The sequence below is a fragment of the Gymnogyps californianus genome, chromosome 11 (assembly GCF_018139145.2).
Source record: "Gymnogyps californianus isolate 813 chromosome 11, ASM1813914v2, whole genome shotgun sequence".
NCBI lineage: Eukaryota > Metazoa > Chordata > Aves > Accipitriformes > Cathartidae > Gymnogyps > Gymnogyps californianus.
Window position 1 is genome coordinate 22,180,209 of NC_059481.1, and position 25,682 is coordinate 22,205,890.

Below are 25,682 nucleotides of genomic sequence, written 5' to 3' on the forward strand. Positions count from 1 at the left end.
GATTTAATATGGCCATTGTTGTGGTGGCTTGTATTTCCCTTCTAGGTGCATGTTGGTTGGAAGTTTAAATGCTTTCATTCAACTATCAAGTCTCTGTAGGTGGTTTTCTTTCTAGGAAACAGCTTTTTTCTGACAACGTGACATGAAACAGTGACTCAAGACTCCTTCCCACATTAAAAGGGTCCTAGAGGAACTTCTAATTGTTGCGGAAATGCTGATTTAAGGTTCCAGGATAATTTCCATGGACTGGTTTCATGGAATTAATTTTCATTTTACATATTTTCTCGCATAATTAACTGGGTTGAGGCAATTAGTGGAATATACTGCTGTCTTTTATGAGTAGTAGTATGGTAACAGAAGTTTCAGCTTAGGACAGTGTTTTATTGGACGTGGTTGTGCTTTGCACAGGGCTGCACAAAGAAATGGTGCTGGTATGTTCAGGATGGCTGTGCCAGGGTGTTATGTTAGAGGGATTCCCTGTCCTCAAGAGCTTTCACTGCAAATAGACACAACAGAAGGTGAAAAACGTGTGTTGTGAGCTAGTGTCAACCGATTAAATCTTAGCGTTCGGCACCCAGCTCTGCAGCGGCCGTGTTGCATCCCAGCATGGTAGGCAGGTCCATCCTTCACATCCTGAGCTCCTTTCCTGACATGGGGCTTCTTGGGGATAGTGAGCGGGCAGCCCCGCACCGTTCACCCCAGCAGGTACTGCAGGGCTGCCAGACTTCCCAAATGCCCATCTCATGTCTTCACACCACGGCTTGTCTGCCCAGCCGCCCGGTGCAGGCAAGGGAAGGAGGCTCTGTGCCGGCTGTTATTAGGCAGAGAAGATCTGTACCCCCAGGTGAGAGGGAGGGAGGTGCACCAAGGCCAAGAAAGCAGCTGCCTTGGCCCTCTCTTCTGAGAGCTTGAAGCAGGTTTCTATGCGTATTCCTCCTAATCCTCAGCGTGGGTCCTGCTAAGCCGGGAAGGGTCCCGCTATGCCGGGAAGGGTCCCCACAAGGCACGAAGCCCTGTGCTCCTCGCTGTGACAAGGACCTTGCCCAAGGACCCTTCCAGCTCAGGGCTGCGCACGGCTCTCCCGGCTCTGCCGCTCCGATCGCAGTCTCCAAGGAGAGCTGAGAGCGCAGCAAAGCCTCGCTCCACTGGACTTCTCACTTACTTTTTTCTTCCCCTTTATGTGTGTTGTCTTCTAATAATACCTTCTCTATGAATTCATCGCCTACAGCACAGACATTAGATAAATAAAGCTAGCATGGGCCCAGAGCCAGACTGGATTGCATAAATATACTGAAATCTTGAGTAGTTAGGCTTTACTTGCTGATACAGTTTAAGTACTGCTTGTTACTGGTGCGGGGTTTCCTGACAACCGGAGGAGACTGAAACAGGGGGGGCAGGAGGAGGGAGGGAGGTGTGATGGACAGTGCGGTGCCACTCAGGGGTGTTCCTGTTTGACTCCACGTCAGTCTTTTCAACAGCTAAGCGGTATGTTTCCTTCTCCCCAGTTACATCTGTGCTTCGCTGAGATGGATGCAGAGTGACACTGAATTTTCAGTTTCTAAAAAAATAGAGATGGAAGATAACAGGAGGTAATCCACAGCCAGAAAGCTCTGCCCTCTCCTTTCTATGGGTAGTCATGCCACTTCTTTTAGAGGTGCGTCAACAGCTGTAGGATTTAAACAGGGGACAGGGATGAAAGAGTGTGAAGGAAAGAATTAAACTGCCTGACACCACAGCTTGTAGTTGTCTGGGCTGAAGATGGGGAAACCTGTTTGTCTGGCTTTAGCTGCGTGAGGAGGAAGGTAAGGAGGTTCAGAGATGCCTCTTCTTCTAGTAAAACACATACACGTCATGGGTCCCCAGGGCGCAACCCGGGGCGAGGGGAGAGTGCTGCTTGCTGCAATGCATGTTGCCTTCTTCCCCTCCCGCCAAGGACTGCAGGTGAATTCTCTTCCCATTTTTTTCCAGTCACTTCACCAACTTATGCACGATTGGGAAATACGAAAGACATTGCTCCAGTGTTTCCTGGGCTTTCCCTGAGTTAGCGCCATGAGTATTTTTTTCGTTTCGGATGTCTGCCATCATTAAAGTTACTGTGTTCTCAGATGTTATTACATTAATACATCATCCAGGCTCCAAGGCTTTTGATAATATATATGATATATTTGTGTCTGACTTCAGAAACCCTGCTGCTCCAGCGACACATCAGTCAGCAACACGCCACCAGTTCAGACCAGATACTGGTGGGCTCAGTTACTATGGGCCAGTCCTTCTTTTGGTGTAAGCTGGCAAAGCTCCTTTGCGAGGCAATGCGGTGATTTACACCAGGTGAGGATGTGGCCCTTACAGTCCTTCATGTTCTGAAACATGAGAACCTGATCCAAAAGAAAACAAACAAACCTCACTATCTTGCAGTGCAGGGCAGCCTGAAACCATTAGCCCGGCAGGCAGGGTTTGCTGGGGCCGGTGCTACTCCAGGCAGCTCACTCGTGTGCCTTGTAACTCGCAGCTGAAATGCACGTCAAGGAACTCAGATCTGACTGGGCTCACTTGGCTTCAGGCTCCTTTTCAGCCTGTTTTCAGCTCCTATGTGTTTGGACAGAAAGCACAGTTCTTTGGAAACATTTGAATTGTGCTGAACGTAAGTGTCCTCCCCAAAAAGGATATTGATGAACTGGCACCTTTATAAAGAGCTTTCTGCTGTGTTACTTCACTCTCCGCTGACTCCCTGCGTTTCTGTAACAAGGCTCTCTGTTGCCAGTGGACCGTGGTTCTGTAAAACATTTTGAAATGCCAATAAATTCAGAGACACGGTTTGGAAGCTGTCAGCTGGAATTTGCTAGTTGGGTTTAAACAAGCTGGGCATATCTGCTTACTCCTATTTTATTTGCCTAGGTGTAGCGAGAGCAGTGCAGTTAGCGTGGCTGTGGGTTTTACTGGAAAAGTTTGGGGAAGGTGAATCTATAAGGAGCCATGCTAAGTTTGTCTCCCCATCCTCACTGCTAACACGTTCAGGTCATTTTATGTCATGTTGTAGGTAGATTGTAGATGGCCCTAAGGACACTTCCATGTTGCTTGTTGGAAATACCATTCTTCAGATTCACACAAAAGTGGCTATTTCACTCTTTTTAGTTGTTGATTGGCTTCCAGCTGAAACATAAACCTGAGCTTGTGAGCTCTGGAGGGCGTTAAGGATCTCCAACAGTTTTTTGCAAATGTAAGCGTATTAAACCCAAAAGCTTGGCTAAAATCCAAATGAAGGAGTCTTATTCTGAAACCTTTAGGTTTCTCCAGTACTCAAGGGAGTTTAAGATATTTTGCACTTCTTAGATCTCACATGATTATATGCGACTTGCCCAGGTCACACACAGGAAATCTGCTGGGGAAAAGGACTTACATCTCAGCTTTCCGACTTCCAGGAGGGCTTCCAGATTAAGGGATGTGCTGTGTGGGGATGGGCTGAGGTTCATAAAAAGTAATTCCCAGAGCACCCATGAGCTCTGGGGTCCTCAGGGGAGCACCTGCGGGAGTCTCCAGTGGTGGAAGAGGTGTAAGCCCACCCTCAGCCTCCATTTCTTCCAAGGGGAAACAAAGAAACCCTGTCTTCTTTACCTGGCAGCCTGTTTTCATGGAACTTGAAGAATTTACTATCTCTGAGGCTGCTGTTGATGTCACTGAGATTGGTCATTACAGAGTGCGAGCCTGGGAATGCAACCAGGTTAAATAGGAAACCCTGGTGCAGTGGGCACAGTGACAGAGGTGGCCTGCTGCTGCGTCCACCAAGGTGAGCAAGAGTCAGATCAGTGACAAGGGTGATTCCCAGCAACGTTTGTGGTCAGCCAGTCCTAAAGAGCGGATACAGCTCTGTCTGTGGGGACACAGGCTGAGAGCAGCACGTCTCTTCCTGGGGGAATGTCACCCACTCGCAGATATTGGGAGACGCCGGTGGGACCTTCTTGAAAGTCCTAATGCTACTTGAGAAGAGAGCCTCTGGTTATGGTGCTGTGATGTGCCATGGATTTTCACACTGGCATCTGGCTTGTCTTGTGTAAAGAAATGCATGGTTTGGCTAAGGACAAAATCCTTAGAGGCCTAAAATCAAGCAGTGCTGCCTTTGACACGTCTGCTCAGCTGATCCAAGTCATACTGCTGCTGTGTTTGAATCTGCAACCTTTAATAAGCAGGCGCCTAGTGCATTTCTTGGCCTTAGAGCAGGGAAGCAGATACATCTAGGAAAGACTGGCCAGAAAGCTCCCCGTGGTGTGGGAGTTTGCATGCGGTGTCAGAGAGCATCCGTGGGTACGATGGTGTCTATGAGCTTCGTACCTTTGCAAGCTTTGTTAGCAGCCCTGCTAATTGCTTTGATTTGTAAAGTGAGGGGCTCAGTAAAGCACCTAGCAGGAGAAGAAACGTAGATGAAAAACAGACCTTGATGAAGTGTCTCATTAACTAAAAAGGCAGCAATTTCTGGCATTAACCCACCCTCCACACGTATATAAGGCTGGTTATAATGTCTTGGCAAATATGCAATAAACAGATGATCAGCGCACACCTTGGAGCGGATTCAGGTTTGTGCTACTTGTGCTTTATAGGGACGTAATTCCACTGACATCAAGCTGGGACAGCACAGTAAGGGATCAGGGCTCTGGTTCTTCTCCCCTGCCTCTCTGAACGTTGTGCCTTTTTCTTCCCATGCACTGAGCTCACAGTAAAGAAAATAGAAATAGGATCAACTTGAACCAGGGCAAAAAAGTAGCCCTTTGCAAGGGTGGCAGAGCTCAGGGAGGCAGGATCCATCATCATGCAGGCAATGAGCATTGCCACACAAATCTTTGCTTCCAACTTAACTTCAGTCATTTGGGAGAACAAATTCAACCTGATCAAAACCGACCTGTTTGAGTTTTGCAGTGGCAAGGGTGGCTGGAGCTGACACCTAATGAAAGACACTGGGATTCTCTTTGTTTTTGCTAACAGAAAGGAAAACAGAACAGCTACATATCATCCATCTGAAAAAGACTGTAATTACCACTCCCAGAAATTATTTCTTATTTAATGAAATGTCTCTTTAGGCTGAACAAAGGAATTTTCAGAGAGGAGAGCACTGAAGGGCGGGACGGAGAACACAGGCAAGAACACAGTTCAATTACAGGGAATAAAATCCTCTTGACATTATGACGCAGTTTGTGGGAGATCTTATTAGAAACCTTGCCAGGCCAGAGCAATGTGTGCTTTTTTATACAGATATTCTGTATCTATTTATACTGACCCTACCCGCTGCGCACCACTATCTATAGTTCGCCGAGAGGCATGAGGGACATGCAGCTCATTCCTGCATGCAAGTTTCGAAAGGGATCTGCTTTCTTTTCTACCAGCGAAATGCCAGATAAATTCTCGAAGCAGGGATGCTGCCAAGTCTGGGAACACCCTCTCCCACATCGGAAGGGAAAATATCTGTGGATGAGTCGCCCTGGCAGCGGGGAGGAGGGTGGAAGTAGGGAGCAGTCAGTCCTTTGAAGGTGTCTTCCTCCCCCTGGCACCCTGTGACTGCAGGGATGGGGTGCTGTTAGCCCAAGAGGAGACACCCCAGGGGTCAGATGGAGGGAGAAAGATCTGCCTTCCCTTTGGCAGCGGCTGCAGAAGGTGGGCAGGAACCACAGGGTGCTGTAGGAAGTGGTACCCATGGTAGGGACCACTGGCCTTGGTGCATGACGGAGGTTTATTGCCCCCCATCATGGTGGGGGAGAAGCTTTACCCAACTTGAAGTGAAGCTCAGAGTCTCTCAAGCCTCCTGGCTGTACTGAGAATGAAGCCTTTTGGTTATTCTCCAAGCACTTGAAAGTCTGCAGCCCATTTGGTGCTGGGAAAACTGTGAGCACCGCACAGCCCAGCCATTTAATGATGGACTGGGATGGCTTGCGAGGAAGTGAGGACTCTGCCAGGTCAGCTACTGCGTCCCTGGGACTTCGTCTCCCACAGCATCACCTGGCTGTACAGATACAGACTTGCCAGTCTCTGCAGCTGGTGTCCAGTGGAGTTGTACGATCGGGTTTGGCACAATCCTTATGGGCATGCACAGCTTTAGGGGTAGTGGGGCAGTCAGCGGAGCTCTTCTTTTTAAACACTTGGTCAGAGTTTATCTATCTCAGTTGAACAGGATGGTTATTAATTTTAGAGCAATGCCCTAAATCAGGAGGACGGTATTTTTAGTAGTTTACATAATATTTTTCTACTGATTGCCTTTTGAGAAATGAGGCAAATGTTGTGATTTTCCTTCCAGGGACAGACTTACTGGATTAAAAAAAAAAAAATTCTATTCTTTTTTTCCTTTTTCTTTTTCTTCCTTTGCTTTTTTTTTTTTTTAATGTATTGTTTTTATTTAAGTTCCTCTTTTGGAACACAGTGCTGCTGGTCTATCTTTTTATTGCTTGGATTAAATGAATACTATGCACTGTAACATACAGTAAAGTCAGGCCACGTAGGAAATAACAGTGGATTTAACCTCTAGCACTGCTATAAAAGCAGCCTTAGTAAAATCTGAGGTAAATAATGCAGCTGTGGAAATTACCTTTCTCCAGTTTATGCTGGTGGAAAAAAAAAAATCCCCTGTAATTAAGTAAGACCCTTAGTCTTTGGTGTTAAGTTTCATGGGCAGGTTCAGGGACAAAACATGGGATCATTCTAAACGCCTAATGAAAGGGACTTACGATCCGAACAGGCAGCGAAAAGAAGAACACATCATTTCTGAGTCTGCTTGTGGCGGAGACATTCAGATCAGGTCGTAACCAGCTGAGCAAGGAAAGAGCAAGAAAAGGGACAAATCTGGAACCCAATTACAACCCACAGTAAGACAGCAGAGACCAAGTCCTGGTGACCTACAGCCAGGCACAACTGCACGCGTGCCGCATCCTTTGAGGAGGTGAATGCCGCAGAAATGCGGTGTTTGGTGGAGACAGAACATCTCCTGGTGTTCCTGCAAGACCAAGCGGCTCCTGGAGCACTCCCTTTCCAGTTGGCTTGCTCTTCACAGAGCCTCAGCTTCAGTTTGGGCTCCACATCTCGTTGAAGTAGGACAATTTGGTGGCCCTAGGGCTTGGGCCAGTATTCTGTGGTGCTTTGGGGATTGTTGCTAATACCGAAAGGTGGGTTGTGACGAAAGAGAGAGACTGTGCTAAAATCTGACAGTCAAGATGCAAGAGCCCTTTAGAGCTGTCACAGCAGAAATGGCAGCTCTGGGCCCATGTCATCAAAGCTCATCAATGTAGGCAGGAAAACAGGCAGCCCGTTGGAATACCATATACTTAATGAGGTTCAGGAGACTTTTGAAATGTATGGTTAAAACTGCAAATGCTAAACTGCCACTACCCTCAGGCCAATTTGAGAAGCTCTTTGCTCTTAGGATTGTTGCATGCTGGCAATCACCCTAACATAATTAAGTAGTTTATTCTGTCATGTTTTGATAAATTCCAACCTTCACCCGCTGGCTTACCCTGTGAAGGCTTGGTCCGTATGCTGTCTAATGTTTGTGGTATACAGGGATTTGTTTCTGCTGTTCATTAATTCTTTCAAATTAAATGTACTTGGGAAGGAAAAATATTGATGGAAAAATAAATAGCAACTTTCTCACAGAGGGCTGCAGTGCGTTCTGCCTTGAATCCTGATTCACGCTAAGCCAAGTTTTTCTAGTCTTGTGAAATCATAGGTTTTCCTGCTACAAATTGATAAAACATACCTGTTTGCATTTTAAAACTGATATCCAGGTGCAGCACATTGCTGTGAAAAAAGCATAACATGACCTCAGCAGGATTCAGCTTTGGTTTTGGTAATGTCTCTTTGGCATTTGTTAGCCAAAGCAAATGCAAATAACATGCTGGAATGATTAAAGTATTCAGTCTTTGCCTTAGCTAATGTTTTGACTCTGCAAAGGAGGTATAACTTACACTTGATTCTCAGTCAAAAATAGTTTCTAGCAGCAATTCTGGCTAGAAGAGCGCCAAAAATGAGTGGGAACTGAGTATCCTGTTGCTTACACGCTGCAGAGTTAGTGGGAGCCAGGCCTTGGGGTGCAGTCCTGGAGATGACCAAGGGGGATATTTACTCAACTGTAATTAACTTAATCAGCCACTGGGTATCAGTGTTGTCTCACATCAATATATAAAAAAGGATATTTTTATGGAGCTGAACAACTTGACTGTTAAAGAGGCATTGCTGAGGACTAAAGCCGGACCGGCTTCACAGGTGTGTGAGCGTGATGGTCAGAGGGTGAATCGCCTTCAGCTTGTAGATACCTCTAAAATAAACCTGCCTCCCGAAGCACCGCTCCACAAAGCTTTGTGTCCGTGCAACTGAAGGAGAGGTGAGCAGCAGCACAGGAACGGGGCGCAGGATATTTGCCAGCAACCTTGCCACCCAGGGAAATGCTTTGGTAATGCTCCTGTCTGACTGTGGACCCTGGAAAGCTGGGCACACTGCAGGTTGGGATGAGCTCTACCTCTCAGGAAAAGAGCTGTGAAGTGTTTATGTACATGAACTCTGTAATCCGTGTCAGATGGGATTTGGAGACGTTAAGCCAAGGCATGGCCTGTGCCGGGGATGCGAGGGAGCATGCCTGTTTACATAGGTACTGTACGATGTTGCAATGACCTTAGTGCTACCTCCTGGCATGAGCAGATGGAGGAAGAGAGAGATGTGACCACTTACCCACCTGAATTCCTTTTGTGTGGTGCTGCTCTCCTTGCCTGCCTGCCAAAACAGGCAGTCGGGTTTGTGTTTAATGGGGTGCTCCAACCAGGATGCACAAAAGGCAAAAGGTGCTGCCCCGTTGCTCCATGAACATACCCGGGACCACCCTGTTTGCAGGTTTAGCCCTCAGCCCGCTATGGGCTGGCCTCGGAGGCCACCAGCTTGCTGTGCGATGGATGCACAAGGCAAGAGCTGCTGCCCGGCATAGGGGAAGCCCACCCAAGCGAGGTGCGTTGGCAGAGCACTGTGTGCAAGGGCAGTCCCACCACGTGTGCTTCAGCAGCAGGGGACACTGGCAAAGCCTCGTGCAGGTTTTTCTCTTGTGCCCCTTGCCTTCTTCACTAGGGATGGGACTCCAACACTGGTGGGATTTCTGCCTGAGTTTCCATTCAGTTTTGGCTCCAGGTAACAGTTGCTTCCCTTTCTGCTGCCTTACAGGCTTGCTTCCCTTGCCAAAATGCTAATTTAGCCCTTCAGCTATGTTTAAAAATAAAAAACCTCCTCTTCTCAGGGTAATAAAAGGCCAAAAGGAATATAAAAAGTTCACCAGACTGGTCAGTTCACTCCCCGCTGTGTCTTCCCGGGGCGTTGCAGCAAAAACACAGGCACAAAATCCAAAGCAAACAGCTTCCTCCTCGGTCTCCCCTGGAGCCGCTGGCTCCCAGCTGCAGCCTGCGTCAGGGTGCCGGCTCCCTCCTCCACCCCCTGCTTCTCCGCTCTGCCTTGGGCAGCGCCAGCATCTTTCCAGGCTGTAGTGGCATCTTCTGTACCTCTTCAGCCGGACTTAGAGGCTGCTTTTCTGACACCTGAATCATTCCTGTTCTTCCTTTCTCCTGTCCTGAAATTTCCTCACCAACTTCTGAGCTGTTTGGGCACAGACCCAGCAAAGAGCCCCAGCAACAAAAATTTTTCCCCTCTAGTCCCTTCTGGAGTGAGATAATATATCCACATCATCCCTGCTGTTCCTGCCATTCCCAGGCTACCCCACAAAAAGACCCTGCTAGGCAGGAAGGCTGAAGTCCTCTGCTTGACTTTATTTCTGGTTTAGTACCAGATGTGGCATCATTGGAAGCTGTGGAGGGATTTATTTAAAAATACAAACAGGATTATGGCAATGCACTGGATTTCATAGAAGCTCTGTGAGGTCGGTAAAACCTGTAGGATCACAAGATTTGTATTTATTCCTACTTAGTTAAGGTCTTATGTTGTAATACAGGAAACTCAGACAACTAGAGCAGAAAAAAGGTTATTTGAATGGTTGGAAGCTTCAGTGTTTGTTGATCTAGAGTGAGGCTAAGGTCTCATTTCAAACCCATCTAAGAAAAACAAGAAGTGCTCACCACACAACTTCCCTGTTCTGATTTCTTTCAATCTGTGTTGAGAATAGCTGGCAAGGGATACAGATCTCCCCTCCACATCGCTCTCTTTTTTGTGGTGCCTTACGAGAATAGGGAAAAATGCCTCCTAACATACTAGAAATGAAAGAACATCCTGAGTGATTATCCTGTATTCTGAGAAACCTCCCGGGAACATATCACTTAAGGCCTCTGAAACGTTAACTGAGAGCAGGTGAACTTTTGTAACCATAACTATCCCTGAAGTCGCTGAGTTTTGAAAGGCGAAAGCACGAATGTTGAAAATGGCACAGCTCTGCTCGTGGTTTCCCAGCGCTGCATGCTGGGTCCGTGAGTGACTCCGGATCTGCAAGACTTGGCAATGTGGCAGCCTACGGGAATATGCTGTTTGATGGCCTGTTTTGTAATATTTTAGATGTACAGGACATTTTTGAGAGGTAGATTGCAGAAAAGCTTTTCTTCTTTTATTGCAATAATGTCTGTGGGCTTGTTTCCTGACTTCAGTACTGGTCATGACCTCGAGTACAGGGGATGCTCTGCTTTAAATGGTGCTATGGATAGGGATTGGAGTTCCTGAATGAGATCCTTTTCTCCCTCAGGTTTTTCATTTTTCACTAAGTGCAGTTATATATCTCCTAAAAAAGTAAAGAGGTGCCAGTTAGACGCAACCACGGAGAAAGAGAGGTCTTGTTCGGATTACTTTCTGTGTTTGGGGCAGTGCCTGTTTAATTTTAGAGCTGTTCACTGTATGGAGAGAAAGGTAATTTGTTTTCTTCAAAATTAAATGTCATGTGATTGTATCAATGTGTTACTTCAAAAGGCTGAGTCAGCAAAACACGGTACATGGACACCGTCCCATTCCTGGGATTAACCCATGTCTCAGGTTTAAGCACATGCTGCAGTTCCTTCCTGTCAGCCCGCTATAGGCTGTTGGAATTTAGCAAAAGCCATTTTATTGAATCAGGACCAGGGAGGATCAAAAGCAGACCACCACAAAGATGTCAAGGAGCATGCCAGCTGGTGCTCAGTGTTTCGGCAGCGTGAACCCAACAACATGATAGGAAGTAAAACTGGAATGGAATAAAACGCAGTGAGGACATGGAAACAAGAAAGGGGAAACGTGACTCAAACACTTGAGCAAACAGTGTGCAACTAAATTAAGTAAAAGCCCGACATAACATGCCCAGTGATCATTGTTGTGCAAAGACATATTTTTAAATGTAACTAATGTTGAGGCATTGAGTTCAACCATTTTTCACTGCAACACATGCCTTTTCTCCCTTAATTCTTATCCTGTTCGCATCACTTCTGCTTTTTTTTTTTCATCAAATATCTTTTTTTCCTCAACAAGAAAGACCCTAATCATTTCAGGGTGCTTGCCACCTACTATCAGTGGTTATTTTGGGGATAGCTCAGCAAAGCTTTAAAATGTCTGAACTGCATTAAAATGAATTGTTGGCATTCCAGCCCAAACCTCAGGAGGCAGGAATCTGCCATGAGAGCATGGAGGGAAGCACTGTTATAATAAAGCATACATGTAATGAGGTTTGATGTGCTTGAAATTCAAAGTCTGGTCCACATTATGAAACATTCACTGGTTTAACTAAATCAGTTTCAAATTGATCTAATTAAACTCCTAGACAGCCTCAGTGTAGACATCTTCATATTGGTTTTATCCATTCTTAAACCAGCTAATATACATTAGGAAAAAAATGTCCAGGAAATCCTCAGAGGGGGTTGTCATTTGCAGATCTGAGCTAGGTTGCCATTTCAGATTTGTTCTCACATATCTTGCTTCTTTAGCTTCTTGCAAATCTCATGTTTGTTCTTCTCTAACTCTGAACTCTCGTTGACTTTGGGCACCATTAACTGGCCCTGAATCAGAGCGCACTGCTCTGTGGAGGAAGAGGGGTAAGGCCATCCTAATAATGTAACGTACAATAAACAGCAAACCAGGAGTGCAAGTGGCATGCTGTGAAACCCATATAGATTTTGATCTGTTTTTATAAACATGGGACTTGAAATTGCCCTCAAGGCTGGACATTCAGTGTCCTGAGTTTGGGCACGTGGTTCTGGTGGGGTTTCCAGGCTGGGATCCACAACAGAGTCAGATCCATGACAGATTCGCAACACATAAAGAACTGCAGATCCATGAGCAGCACGGAACTGGTAAAATGGACATACAGAAGAAGTTGTCTTCTGTGCTGCTCTGCAAAGAATATCGATATCTTACTGGTCCATCTAGGGAGATTGTGTGCTCCCCGAGTGAAGCGCAGCAGTTCATGTCTCAGTCCCAGGAGCCACTGGTGGCCTTCGGAGAGGCAGCCCTCCCGCTTGGCATAATGCGGTGGCAGCCTTCAAACTGCCACTGTGTTGCAGGACTGTACCAAGGGATGCGACTGAAAGAATCCCTTCTAGTGGGAAAGAGAGGCTCAGTGTTGAGCTCGCTTGATTTTTCTTTGCAGGAGAAGGAGTGATGATGCCAATTCTGAACTCAAGCATGGACTTTGCAGAGGTTAATGTACCCCTGGGGATTGTGGAACAAAACTGTCTGTCAAACAAAACTGTTTTTTGGGGCAGGGAGGTGGAGTGCATAAAAGTACATTATATTCTGTTGACCATTAATTGTATAAATAAAACACCACTAAGAATGTTTTTATATGCCACTCTGTTTTCTTATAAAATACAGGGATTCCTGAAGCTGTGTAGAAATTCCATAGTAAACACAAAATCTGGCAAATTATATCCATCCCGTGGAACACGGACAGATATTCGCAACTCTCTGTGGAATAACAGTATCAGGCGAGCAGGAGAGGCTGCAGGTCTTTCCACAAATGACAGGGACAGAACAGAACAGAAAACTCCTGCAACTCCGACGCCACGTGCCCTTCCTGGGAAAAGGAGCTGTCATTCCCCAGGGGCTAGGGAATCCCTTCTTCCTTTCTAAGACAGCACGGGTGATACTTTGTGAGGATTAGCGATTTGAACATGATGTTCTGGTCTTAAAAGCCTTCCAGAGGGCAGGAGTGGTTGCAGTTGTTCCTGCATATTTAGTGTGGAGAAATCAGTGCTTTGTTCACATTCATGGTCTCCAGAATTGCCTGGTGCCCAGCAACTAGAAGGCATCAATATGGTTTTTGGAAAACTTTTAGGGCACGTCTGAGTGATTCTGACAGCCGGCTGCCTGCCTGTGGCTAATGAAAGGTTTTCACATTCCTTTCCATATGCTTTGAAATGCCAGAGGAAATGTCCCAGTGACTCAAATTATAGGTGTTACTTGGGAGTAACTGCTGCATTACTGTTGAACACCTGGAATTGGCAGCAGGCAGGCTGCATGCTGGAAAAAGAAGGAATTGGACACTCTTAGCTGTCCCTTCCTACCTCCAACAACAGGTCGTTAGGCAGCCCTGCCCCTGGGCTTTGTTCAGCTGAAATAGGTACCGAGGGGCTGCAAATGGTCATTCAGATGAACCTTGTCTCATTGCCACCTTCTGATCTGGTTCTGTCTCTCAAATCTTCCTGTTCCCTGCTAAAGCACAAGAGAATTTAGTTTCAGTGTCAAAGCATTCATTCCATGAAGTTAAGCCATGGATGGATTTGGATAGGTATCTTCACAGATATTACTGGATGTTCACAGAGGATAAAGCATATCTGCATTCCATGGAGAAAGACAGCTGGGGATGTTCTGCAGTCCCCCCGCTATTTATTTAATTTATTTAACATCTTGACAGTAAAACCGTTGGAACCAGGTTTGCCAAAGATACTTCTTTTTCTTCCAACTTATCATCTCCTCTCAACCTGTCTAAGAAAAGCATTCTTGGCATGGCAGAGGCAGCCCTTTATCCCACTGCTTTGCCTTTGAAGTTGGGTTCTCCAATACGATTGGTACGTGGCCAGGAAAAAAACCCCAAAGTCTGGTACTGCCAGTTGGCTGCACATTCATTGTGCAAAGGTGGTACTGAAGGAAAAACTTCCATTTCACAGAAGAAATAGTGGGAGGACAGTCTTGTTGTTTCTGTTTACATTACCTGATGCAACACGGAAGCTGCATTCAAGATGAAGGCCCAGGTGTGCTCCGTGCAGACTCATACTGGCAGCCAGCTCCTGCACTGACGGATTTAATACAACAGACAAGTCCATACCACAGTCAGGGTTCTGCATTTCTTACCGCAAGGTGAGATCTACCATGAGCGTACCCTGGCAGTGTTGGCTTCATCATAGAAACTACCTGCATCTTGTTTCCTGCCTTAGTCAACCTGCTGAAAAAAATCCCCTGACAGTGCTAACATAGTTTGTACATGTCAACTTGCAAAGTACATGTAGTTTGGAGCTGTTTGCTAATATTTATATACGTATAATTGCCTTATCTACATGGGTTTAGTGTGGGTGAATTAACATCTGGTAAAAATAGTGGTTGAAATGGGACTTCAGAAGTACCAATGTGGTCATTCGGAAGTATAGGAAAGAGAAAGTACTAGTGAGCTGGGATCCAGAACCGCTTACCCTGGCGAGAACTTTGAAACACCCCTCTGTGGTGCCAGTATTGATCCGTCTCGACCATGGGGTAGACATAATGCTGGGTGAAATCCTAGCAGAGACACCCGAGGAGAACTGCAGGCAGGAAGCAACCAGGGGAATGGCTGAAAAATGGACGTTAAAATAAAGCAGGTCTTTCATGTATAACCTCTTTGAGATATTGATGGCACCAGCGTAGCCTTGTCACTGGAAGGAAATTGTGGAGATTTAACTGGTGTTGGTTTGACTGGTGTCCTGCTGCTCAGTTGGTGCGTTGAGGGAGAGGGACTGGGGTGTATTCTCTTTCCATTTGGTGGTGCAGGAAGGATCTCTTCTAAGTGCCTTATAATGAGCAAAGTCACATCTACTGCTTGGAAACCACTCTTTAAGTGATCTAGTTAGGCTAGTACAAATCTGTTTTCTAGACAAAGCTAAAAATTCCCAATGTTCAGTTAATACAATCTTAAACAGCCCCTCTGCATTTGGTCTAAGACAAATTTTGGCGAGGGCATTTTCAACCACAGGGCTCAAATACTAACAAGATCAAATGGCATCTTTTTTGTAATGGTGGCAGCCTTATTTTTGTTCCTTCTCCTGATTTATGACAAGGATTCCTATGGGCTTCCACAGTTTGATCCAGAAAACTCTGACGTAGTATGTAAGCCAGCGTGTAGTTAAGCTTTGCTCAGTTCTCGATTGGAATTATCAGAGTTTTACTTAAGCTTTGTTTTCTAAATGTTACCTTTACTAACTGCTGCGCCAAAGTGGTTTAGTTGCAATATTAACAGGCTGTGAATCCTTGGTGTCCTAAAGCTACCACTGAAAATTTGTCTTTTGGGGCTTATGATAAAGTCCCTGGAGGTTTCTGGGATTTTTTTGGTCTTGATGGCCTTTGTTGTTTCTCTCTGGCTTGAGTAGGAGGTTCCAAAGTGATTAACCTACTAGTACCTTTATTAAGGTACATCTGCCATGTGAGATGTTATAGCTGTTTATTTCATGCAAAGACACTATGTAAGTCAGCTGAAATATTGTATCTAAAACACAGGCCTTGAGGTCCTGTATGTTGTCCTCATTGTTTAGGGAACGCTTCGTATTAGTGATGAGCTGAATGTCAAGCTGGTCCTTCAATTGGTATAGCCAAGTTTGGAGGAACAACTTTTCTGCAGGCAAAAAGGCAAAAAGGACTGTGCCCATTCACACTGAGCTTGCAATATATCCAAGTCTTTTTCCATCGATATGAAAGTGAGCACTCAAAAACTAGGGAAAAACTTGTCAAAAGTAGTTACTTGGATTTGCCGGCCATAGAAATCTGGAGCTAAGAGGGACTCCAGCCTGCCAGAGTTAGGGAGCTAGAAAGTGGGATATGTGGATACATTCGCCCGTTGTGTTTCAGTCTTGGTTGTTGAGCTTGGCTGCTGAACTCCTCCTTCCAGCTATGATTTGTCATCAGGCTCCTGAGAACAGGGAACCCAGACAGCGCTGTCCTCAAACATTTTGCAATCTCCTCATTGTCCGTGTCGCAACCCACCCATTGGGAAGCCGATAACCCCTGCTGCTGAGGTTTATTCTCATCTCCTGACATGGAGGCCTGTTCCTATGGTGGTGGAGCCCCGTGAAAGCATCTGCTCTGCTTTCAGAGGGAGGAGGGCTGGCTCTGTATGAAGAGTGTGCTGCCAGCGTCTTGAGTTTCAACCTTTTTTGTTGCCTTGTTGCACCATTACAGCTGTGCTCGATGGAAATCAGAGATCCATGCTTGAGAGAAATAGGTCTGCCCATGTGTCGTGTTATTTAGCATGCTGAAGACTGCATGATAAAGGAAGTTCACAGGCACAGCAGTGTTGTAGTGCTTGAAAACCCATCTGGGATAAATGCTGCTTTGGATCTGTTGTGAATTCAGACTTCCAGCCCAAAATGAAAAATAAGGCCTTGGGGAGAAGTGTCTGGGTGACATTTTGGATTGTGCTTATGAACTAGTGGGGGTAGAAAATCTGTTAAAGACCCGAGAGGCTTTAATAGCTTGGATGATGATTTACAGCTGTTTTATTCAGTGATTTATAGACTGCTCCTTATCACAGAGGCAGGATACAAATACTGAATTTAATAAAAGCACACAATTCTCATTTCTTTCTCAGAAACTTATAGATGGAAAGGACATTCCACAGTAAACAGCAGTCTCTTCCCATCATCTAACCACCCCCTCACACAAAGATTTGAGACTACAGAGCACAGCCAGCACTGCCTAGGCATATCTCTTCCCATATAATTTCCATAATACAGCCCTTTCCTCTGACTGTAATGCAGACTCCCTAAATATACAGCCTGTTACCATAATGCTACATTCCCGCTCCCCCTGTCTGCGATAGGCACCTCAAAATAACATACAAAGACTTAGCTCTCAAGAGTCCCAAAGGAAACGATGGGGGGGGGGTTCTGGCAGTGGGTGCTCCAGATCTTTGTGCACGCTCCAGCTGGCTGGAGCAGACCAAGATGGGGTCATCCTCACGTGGGTTCCAAGAGCACTTGAGAAACTGATGTCTAACCAGGTCTGCCCGGGTGTTGTACTGATTCAGAGTCCATATCCCAAACAGTTAGCAATTGCCTCAACAAACTTATAAATGGGTGAGGAAAGTGAGCTCTAGATCAGAAGGACATAGCTGAGGTCACCCTGACCTCATGCTCTGCCTGCTAGGCCATGCTGCTTCCTCACAGCTGACCAAAACCCTCCTTAGAAACCTTCCTCCCTGCCCTAGGAACCGTAAGAGAAAATCTGAAGTCTCCCAGTTGTGGTGACTGATGCTACCTCCAAGCACGAGCTTGGTTTCTGTGTGCAGGTCCCTCACCTTATCTCCGCTGGTGTTGGTGATTAGCTCAAACACAAGACACGCAGGCATCAGCACCATCCGCTAATAGAAAAAAAAATTACATTTCCACGTGGTACCTCTCTGCTGGGAAGCCTAAAACAGTGTGTAAACAGGAATTAAGCTTGGATCATCCCAGTGTAATGAGTCATTTTTATTAACCCTGTTTTCAGACTAATACATTTAGCTTCAGAGATGTTAGACGACTTCTCCAAACAAAACCATGAGAGGGCCAGGAAGAGAGCCCCAGGATCCTGGTGCTCCCGTCCCTGCTAGAACGTGTCTCTGCCTTGGCCCCTGCTCCCACTATGATCCAATAGCTGTGCTGGGGTAGCCAAGAGGAGGCGGAGGGATAATGCTATTCCTTTCCTAAATATCATTGTTGCTAAGTATTTCCCAAGTGCTCTAATCTTCCCAGCTATATTGTGATTCTTTGATTTCTCCTCCTGTCCTCAGTAATTGTTTTTTGCAAGTAGAAATAGCCTGAGGCGGAACTGGAAAGCAAACAAGATCACACTGAATAAATCCATCTTCACAGTTCTTTTTTTGTATACGCCTTTATATCAATTAGGTTCAAAGAAAGTATCTCCTTACTCCGCCTGGACTGTTTAGCACTTTTTATTAACAAAGTCCTCTTTTAGGCTGTAGCCCATTGAGGTTCATTAATCAACAATTGCCATGAAGTGAAAAATTCTCAAACTTCCAAAAATCTTTTTCTTGGAGTGAGTTAATACTAACAATGAAGTTTTCCTTGGCTAACTGTCCCCTGCTTTGATGTGTCTGGGTGAGAAACTAAAAGCCACAAAGGTGTTATAAACTGGGCACCGATCACAGATTTAGACAGGCTGGTATGTGCTTTTAACCAATAAATATATATAGTAACGCAAGAATTAGTATTTGTTTCATGTGAGAGAGAATTTTTGGCATTTCAGTGATTTTCTTATCAGTTTTTCATTAGTTGAACTATTTTATTTTTTTTTAAAGAACAGCAAGTTCCCCTCAATGTCCTGAAAATGGCACTGAAACTGGTCACCCAAAGCCCATTCCTAGAGTAACATTAGTTTACGTTATTTCTGGCAGGAGCGGTAATACAGTTCTTCTTAATTTTGGGAGCAGGCTGTTATTCAAACATATGCCTCCGCAGTTTTGAAAGCTTTTGAGTACCTCTGGAAGCCCTGGCGCGGAGAGCTGTATTGGCAACCAGGAGACGTGACCCTGTTCAAAGGTCCATTCCTGGGGCCAGACCTGGCAGGAGAATCTGCCGCTGCCCTTCAAATGGGTGCAGAGCTGATGTGCAGGGCTTTTGCACTGTAATTACTTAGAGTAGGTAATTTTTTATAAAAACACAGGCAGAGAAAAAGCTTGGGGATTACTTTTGAGAGTGTAAAGTCCCTAAACCTGCTCGAGGTTGCCTCCCCAAATAGAGCCTTGCTCCTGAGGCCAGTAAAATAAATAAGAAGACTCTCACAGCTTTCTATGGGCCAGTGAATGGAGATGAAGGACCAAACAGCTCCTGAGAGCAGTCAGGCTGCTTAAGTGCTGTTTCAGGCTGGCCAGATCCATGCTCCGAAGGTCAGGAGGAGGCAGAGCATTCCACAAAACCAAGATTGCCGAAGTATGAGCACTGCCCTCCAGTGCCTACAAACCACAGACTCCAGCAGTCCTCTGCCCTCCAGCTGAAGGGAGTGAGAAGTTCTGTACTTCACCGACATGTTCCTTGGCTTTGCCTTGACTGCTGGTATTGTTCTGATGGCGTGAAGTTATTGCTTGCGTCATCTTTCCACGGCAATATTGTTATTTTTTAACCTACTATAAAAAGCGAGCAGAAATAAAAGGCACTGCTCTGTCCTGCATAAATAAGATGTAGTGTTTACCATTGATAATAGTTACCAGGGAGCTTCTTCCTCCTGTGAGTCTGAAGTGCATAAAATCATCCATCTTTGTTTCTGTTTTTGTGTGCGTCTATTTTTGTTGCTTACATTTCAAATTACTGTATTTTTCTAACAGTTAAAGACTGCGTTTTGCACGCATAGCACATTCTATAAAACCCTTGGAAAAAAATTGGCAGTGTGAATTCTCTCTCCAGTGGGGTTGGAAGGATTTTAAAGTCTCATGAAGGAAAGACCATGCCAGCTTTCTGCTTACAAATTCTGAAATAAGTAGGGGTGATCAAATAGCTAATGTGCAAGTTTCATATGCACACGCACACACACAGAGGGAGTACCAGCCATCGGAGAAAAGCAAGGCTTATGAACAAGAGCTTGTTTCTTATCTCACATCAGCTCATATTCAAACAGAGTAAATATTTCACTGCAGTAACAGAGGTCTAAAACTTGTAGGGTTACATGGGTGAGGTCCATACGCTCAGCGTACGGTAGGGAGGTGTGTAGGGTGCATCGGTGGGACGTGGGTTCTCCCTCCAGCTCTGCTGATTCTTTATTGCATGGAGGTGGGTGAATCTCCATGGGCCTGGTGGTGTCCCCTTGGAGATCCACGGGAATCTATTGGGGAAACATAAGCAGCTTGTTCCTTTTAGTGTTATGTGCCTTGTTAGGGCCAGTTTGGGGAAAAACAAGATAAAATGAATGGGAGTGGCACCGACATGGCCCACCACTTGAAAACTTATTGCTCAGATATAAGTAGCAGTCAGGTAGTGATTTATACCGATTTAATAATTTCAGTTCAGTAACATTTAAAATAAATCTTATAGAAAATAGACGGGAATTCTTCCATAGCTGGCGGGTTGCTCCACCATTGTCCTTATTTTTGTATCATTTTAATGAGGCTGTTTTTCCACCCAGTTTCTACTCTGTTGCTTTGCTTTCCCTGAAGAGAGTAAACAACTCTATGCAGGAAGGTGATCCGAGTTCCACTGTTAATAATTTGGGGCTTGAATAAGTGAGAAGTGTTGTTCACAAAGAAAAAAAATAGATAAATATAAAAATCAGAAGCTCTGTTTGGCTTTGCAAACAAAAGTAGCCCAAAAATAAACAGGCCTACCCAGCAGAAAAGAGACTCTGAGGGGAAGTGGATGCCAACTGAAGAGGCAGATGTAAAGAGCATTTCCTATTTGGTTTAGCAACTGCAGACTTTTGTCTCCAGTCTGCATGCATTTCCTCCAATGATTCATCATAAATGTGCATTTATAAATAAACTCCACCTTGGCCTGGCACACTGATTGTAGGCTGGTTACTTAGGGGGAAAAAAAAAAGTCATACTCCCCATTTTTGAATGATACCTGTGTGGCAATATGTTTTTATAGAACTGTTTCCAGGCTGTTTATTTTATTTATGTTGAGGGATTGTGACTCTGAGAGATGGGACCTGTGGTTTTCTCATTTCATCTGAGTAACGATTCATTAAAGAGCTTATTTAAGCCAGCCCTGTGTTATGCTGTCCGTGTTGTACATGTCCAGGGACTTGGGTTTGGAAGCCGCTCCCAAGCCTTGGGCTGAGATGGCGGGAGGCTGAGAGTGGCGAAGCTGGGTGTCTTTGGGGGCTGGAGAAAGGTGTCATTTAGAAGACTGTCTCTTTAGCGGCTTCCCCAGAGACGTGGGGTACGACAGTGGCTGTCAGGAAGGCAGAGTGCGAGAGGCTGAGCAAACCCACAGTGTTTATCCCTATGCATTTTTTATGTTTGTTCAAAACAACAGCCCAGGAAGATTCCCATAGCAGTGTCCAAGAGAGACCCCAGTGCAAGGCAGCTTGTAACGAAGCCAAGTTGTAAGTTATTTCTCCCTCCTTTGAACTCCGGCCTTGAACCTGGCCTTGCAGCCTTACCCGCATGGGAAGCTGACACAGAATCACCTAGAAAAGTTGTAACAACATGCTATGTTTCTGTGGTTCATTAGCACTCTAGAAAGCCAGTGCAGTTGCACTTGGGCTGTGCCCTTGATGGTTAGGGACCAGATCCCTGCCAACCCAGCCCAGCTATCTACACCATAGACCGCTCAGACTTGGCTCCTTACCATCTTCTCCCCCTCAGAGCTCCGCACAGCTCCTGCCCTGGAGGCCCTTCCCATCTCTGCTGCCTTCCCAGCCCCACACCATGCTGGGAGCCAACCCAGCATGCCGGCATCAGTCCTGGAGGGCCACCAGCAACCCCACAGTTTTCTTTCCCTGCCTTGCTCCTATAGTACCTATAGTACTCCTATAGTACTCGTCCTATGGGATGAGTTTTGCAGACTGAGTACTGGGGGGGTCAGTTTGCACATAATAATTGTAGCTGAACTGTCTTTGAGGAGAGGAGCAAGGTTCGATACAGCTGGGAGGAGACCACATCAAGTGGCTTAGGCTGAGGTAAGCCAATCTTATGGTCAAGTCTTCATATAGACACATACCCTCACGCTCTGTTTTAATGTGATTGGAGTTAGGTGTAGTTTTTCCCAAGTAATGTGCCATTCTTTTACACCAGGTGCTATACTGAATGCTTCTGCATTGAAGTGTATCGTACCGCCAGATGTGTGAGTGGCATTCAGGAAACAGGGAACCCTAAAATTCTTCTGATGGTAATACCAGCATGGGCATTGTTCACACAAAGCTACGGCTTTGCCATTTTGCTATTTGAATCTCTCTCCGTTGGAATGAAGGTGGAGGAGCAGTTAAATACATTTAAATGTTTTTTAAGTCAAGAGCTAGTGAATAGTAAACGTTCCTAACTTTTTTTTACAGATCTAATCCTGAGCGTGTTCAGAGCACTCCTGAACTCTTACTGACTCGTGGAGCTGTGGCAAAATCTGCAAACCAAAGGGCTGTTTTCTCTGCAGACAGTGTAAAGGTGCAACGCAGAGAAAACAAAGGCAAGGCAGTCTCAGACTCTGCACAGCACATGATTCTCTAATAAAAAATGTTTGGCCTCTTCTCAGGAATAACATGGCCATGCTTGTAGCTCCAAAAGAAGCCCTGAATGATATTAATACATTCATTAGAACAAGTTCAAAGAAAATCATCTTAATTAGCTTGCCTGGCTGAAACTGAGGTTCATTAATCTAAAGTAGATTAACCTGATGGTAATGCCATTAAAGCTGGCTGGGATATTAATGAAATATATGCAGTTGCAGAGAGCCCAAATGTCCTCCTGCCAGTCGCGGACTGATAAAACTGCCGGCGTTTTCTGCAGTTCAGGCTGTTTTAAGGAAGACCTGCCTATTTTACAGCCACCACCCTAGTTCTGTAACTCAGCCATGGCATTGCTTTTGGGACACATTAAAAGGGGGAGAGCATCCCACAGAGAAACTCAGGAAAACAACTCACTTCAGCCTTTTGTGTGAAAAACTTGCTAGAGCAGAACGTGCACGTGCACGTTTGGAACAGGTAGGGATTTGCCCATGCAAGGAGCATGCAGGCTTTTTATAAGGCAAACTGTGGTGCAGGACTTCGAAAATTTGACCTGCTTTTCAGATATATGTTGGTGCACAGTATGCAGTAAGGATCTAAAAGCTTCCAGAAACCCAGTGAAGACCCAGAGGGCTTAAAATGGCCTTCTCCTTCTCCCCAGGCTCCAGTATTCTTAATCTCAACTCTTTTTAGTCTTTGACACATCATTAAAGTGACAGTTCAAGAACAGCTCCGAGATCAAAGGCCTGCAGAGCTTCTATCGTGTTGCAATGCTTTCGGCAACTCTTTCTCCAGGCCTGCTTCTTAACTCCCTCCCTCCAGCCAGGAGGTTGAATCTCTCTTGCGGAAAGCCAGCAGCAGCTGGCAGCGCTGCCTACGTCCCTTCCCTGTCCCTTGGTCTTCTCGGGGCTCTGCCTCTCCGCTGAGTCACTCCGGGTTTCACTGGACCGAGGCTCAGCCCAGCCGCTAAATACGGTGTATTCACTAATTTAGGTGTATGTGTGCTAAAAACACATACAACCGAAACGACTTCAGGTTTGGGCATGGCCGTATACAAATATATACAAATCCAAAATGCAAATAGGGAGGATTTGCAAAATCAGCTCTGATCCGGAACGCCAAGAAAAGACACAGGATGAAGTATGAGATGGGGAAGTGGGGAGATGGGGGTTCCTCTCCCAACTCTTCCCTTGGTGTGTAGTGCTGCTGCAGGGAAGCCTGCTAATCTCCTGGAGAGGATCCCGGGTTTTGCCACGTGTACCTTCGTGGTGCCTACACAAGTGCATCGGAACGGCTGATTTCATGCTGTGATGTGCCCAGTGTCCAGCACAGGGTACTGGTGGTGCTGAGCAAAGGAAGCCCACGCATCACTGATTTTCTATTTACATACCCCCTGCCTACCTAAGTGTTGAATAAGTTTTGCAGCTTCATTGATATGTATTTGTAGAAAGCTTTGTGATCCAAAAGTGAAAGGAAATACATATGCACACAGTATTGTTCTTAGGACAAGATCTAAGGACCTTCCTTCCTCTGCAGTGGCTCGGATGTGGATTTTCAGATGCGGAGGACTGAGCTCTGCCAACCTCCCTGTATTGCCTCTCCCTAATGCTGAATATTCGGTGACTAAGTGTCTTTCTCTTGTTGCACCGTAAAATGCTGGGTTGGCGCACAGCTTATTTACAAGGTAACACGGTGTGATGCATCATAAAGACACTTTTGAAGAATTTCTGTTATTAAAAACTGCCCATGGAAAGAATTAGGTCAGGTGTTTACAAGTCAAAGCTTTGGGGATAATTAGGTGGAAGGCAGCAACTTTAGAAAAGAGGGTTATTTTCCAGCCCTCCAAGAAGCATGTAGTAATGCGTATGTTAGCAGTAACCTCTCATCAGTGAGTTTCCCACCTCCTTACTGCAGGATCTGTTACAGCCATTGCTTTGGGGATGGGGAAGAAAGCGGGGCTTAGAAAACTCTCAAAAAATACAGAACCCCCTGAGCAAACCTGTTGATGTCCGGGCTTTCTATAAACAGCCGTCGAAGTCCTCTTAAGGGGGCTTCTTGTAAATACAAGCTCTAGCTTGCTACTGCTGTGCACCGAGGGTGAATTCTATACTACCTTTGAGGGAAGAAAGTTGTTTTCTTTTTTTTTTTTTTTTTAAAAAAAAAAAAAGGCCACTTGTTCCTGGTGGCAGAGCATGTGTGTGGAGAGGAGGGACGGGACAGGGCGCTGGCTGTTTGTGCACTTCAAGCAGAGCGACCTCCTTGAACCCCATCGTGCACAATGATGCTTTCCATGGAAAGTCTGGCTGTATTACCTTTGGCAAGGGCTGAGGGAATATTTTTGGAAGCTTTAAAATCCTCTGTGGAACATGCTTCATTTTTGTTCATATACAGTATCTTTATATTTATTCACTAAAAAAAGGTTTCTGTTTTGCTGCAATTGGCTGCCTGACCCTTCCCCTTCAGCTCTTCTCCAACAGTGCCCAGGGTGTCGGAAAGGCTGGTCCTCCCGGGACAAAAAAAAGATCAGGCCTAAAACATCAGCCCCTGCCATATTGTACTGGTTAAAACTCAGTTGCCCCCCTCTCCTAAAAGTTTGTTTAAAGTGGTAAGAATATAACCTGTTCAAAGTGAGACCTCCAAGGGCCTGGTTCCCATTTGCATTTAAGCCTTTATGCGGTGCTGGAGCAGGGTAAAGGGGCCCTCTGTCCTAAATGGGAATCAGACTCCACATCTGCGTTTTTCAAAGTGTCCTTCCTTTCTGCAAGCAAAGCCAGGAAACGTCTCTTGAATGGGAAAGGGACAATTAAAAAAAAAAAAATGGCCAATCAAGGTTCGCAGGGCCGGATGGCGCGTGCAGTGTTACCTGGCGGTGGATAACTGTCCGGGCTGGGTCCCCGGGATCTCACCCTGAACCACCTTGTAGAGAGGTTGAGGTGTAAAACACAGGAGGTGTTAAACCCAGTTTTAGCTTTGGGGTTGCATTTGGTAGCCAGAAGGAACAGGGTATGAGCAGGAATGTGGGAAGGTGAATGAGTATTAGGGCATCCTGAGAGGAGTTTTCATAACTTTTTATTTTACTAGGTTTAGGAAATAAACGCGATCTGCTGGCTCTTCCTCCCGTGGGTCAGCTGTGATGGCTAAACCAGAGCAGTGCCGGGAGGGGAAGGCATCCAGGTGCCACCAGCCTGAGCATCCCGAAGCAGGGTGGGTGGGAACGGAGCAGGACAGGCAGGGAGGCCATACGCCGGCTGGGCTCTGACCTGACTCACGCTGCTCTGCACTGGGGATTTTTTTCCGTATGTTTTCATGACAGCAGATGCAGGCAAAGACAGGACTTCTAGCAGCTGCTTTAGAATTAGCTATTCTTTTATGTTTTAAGT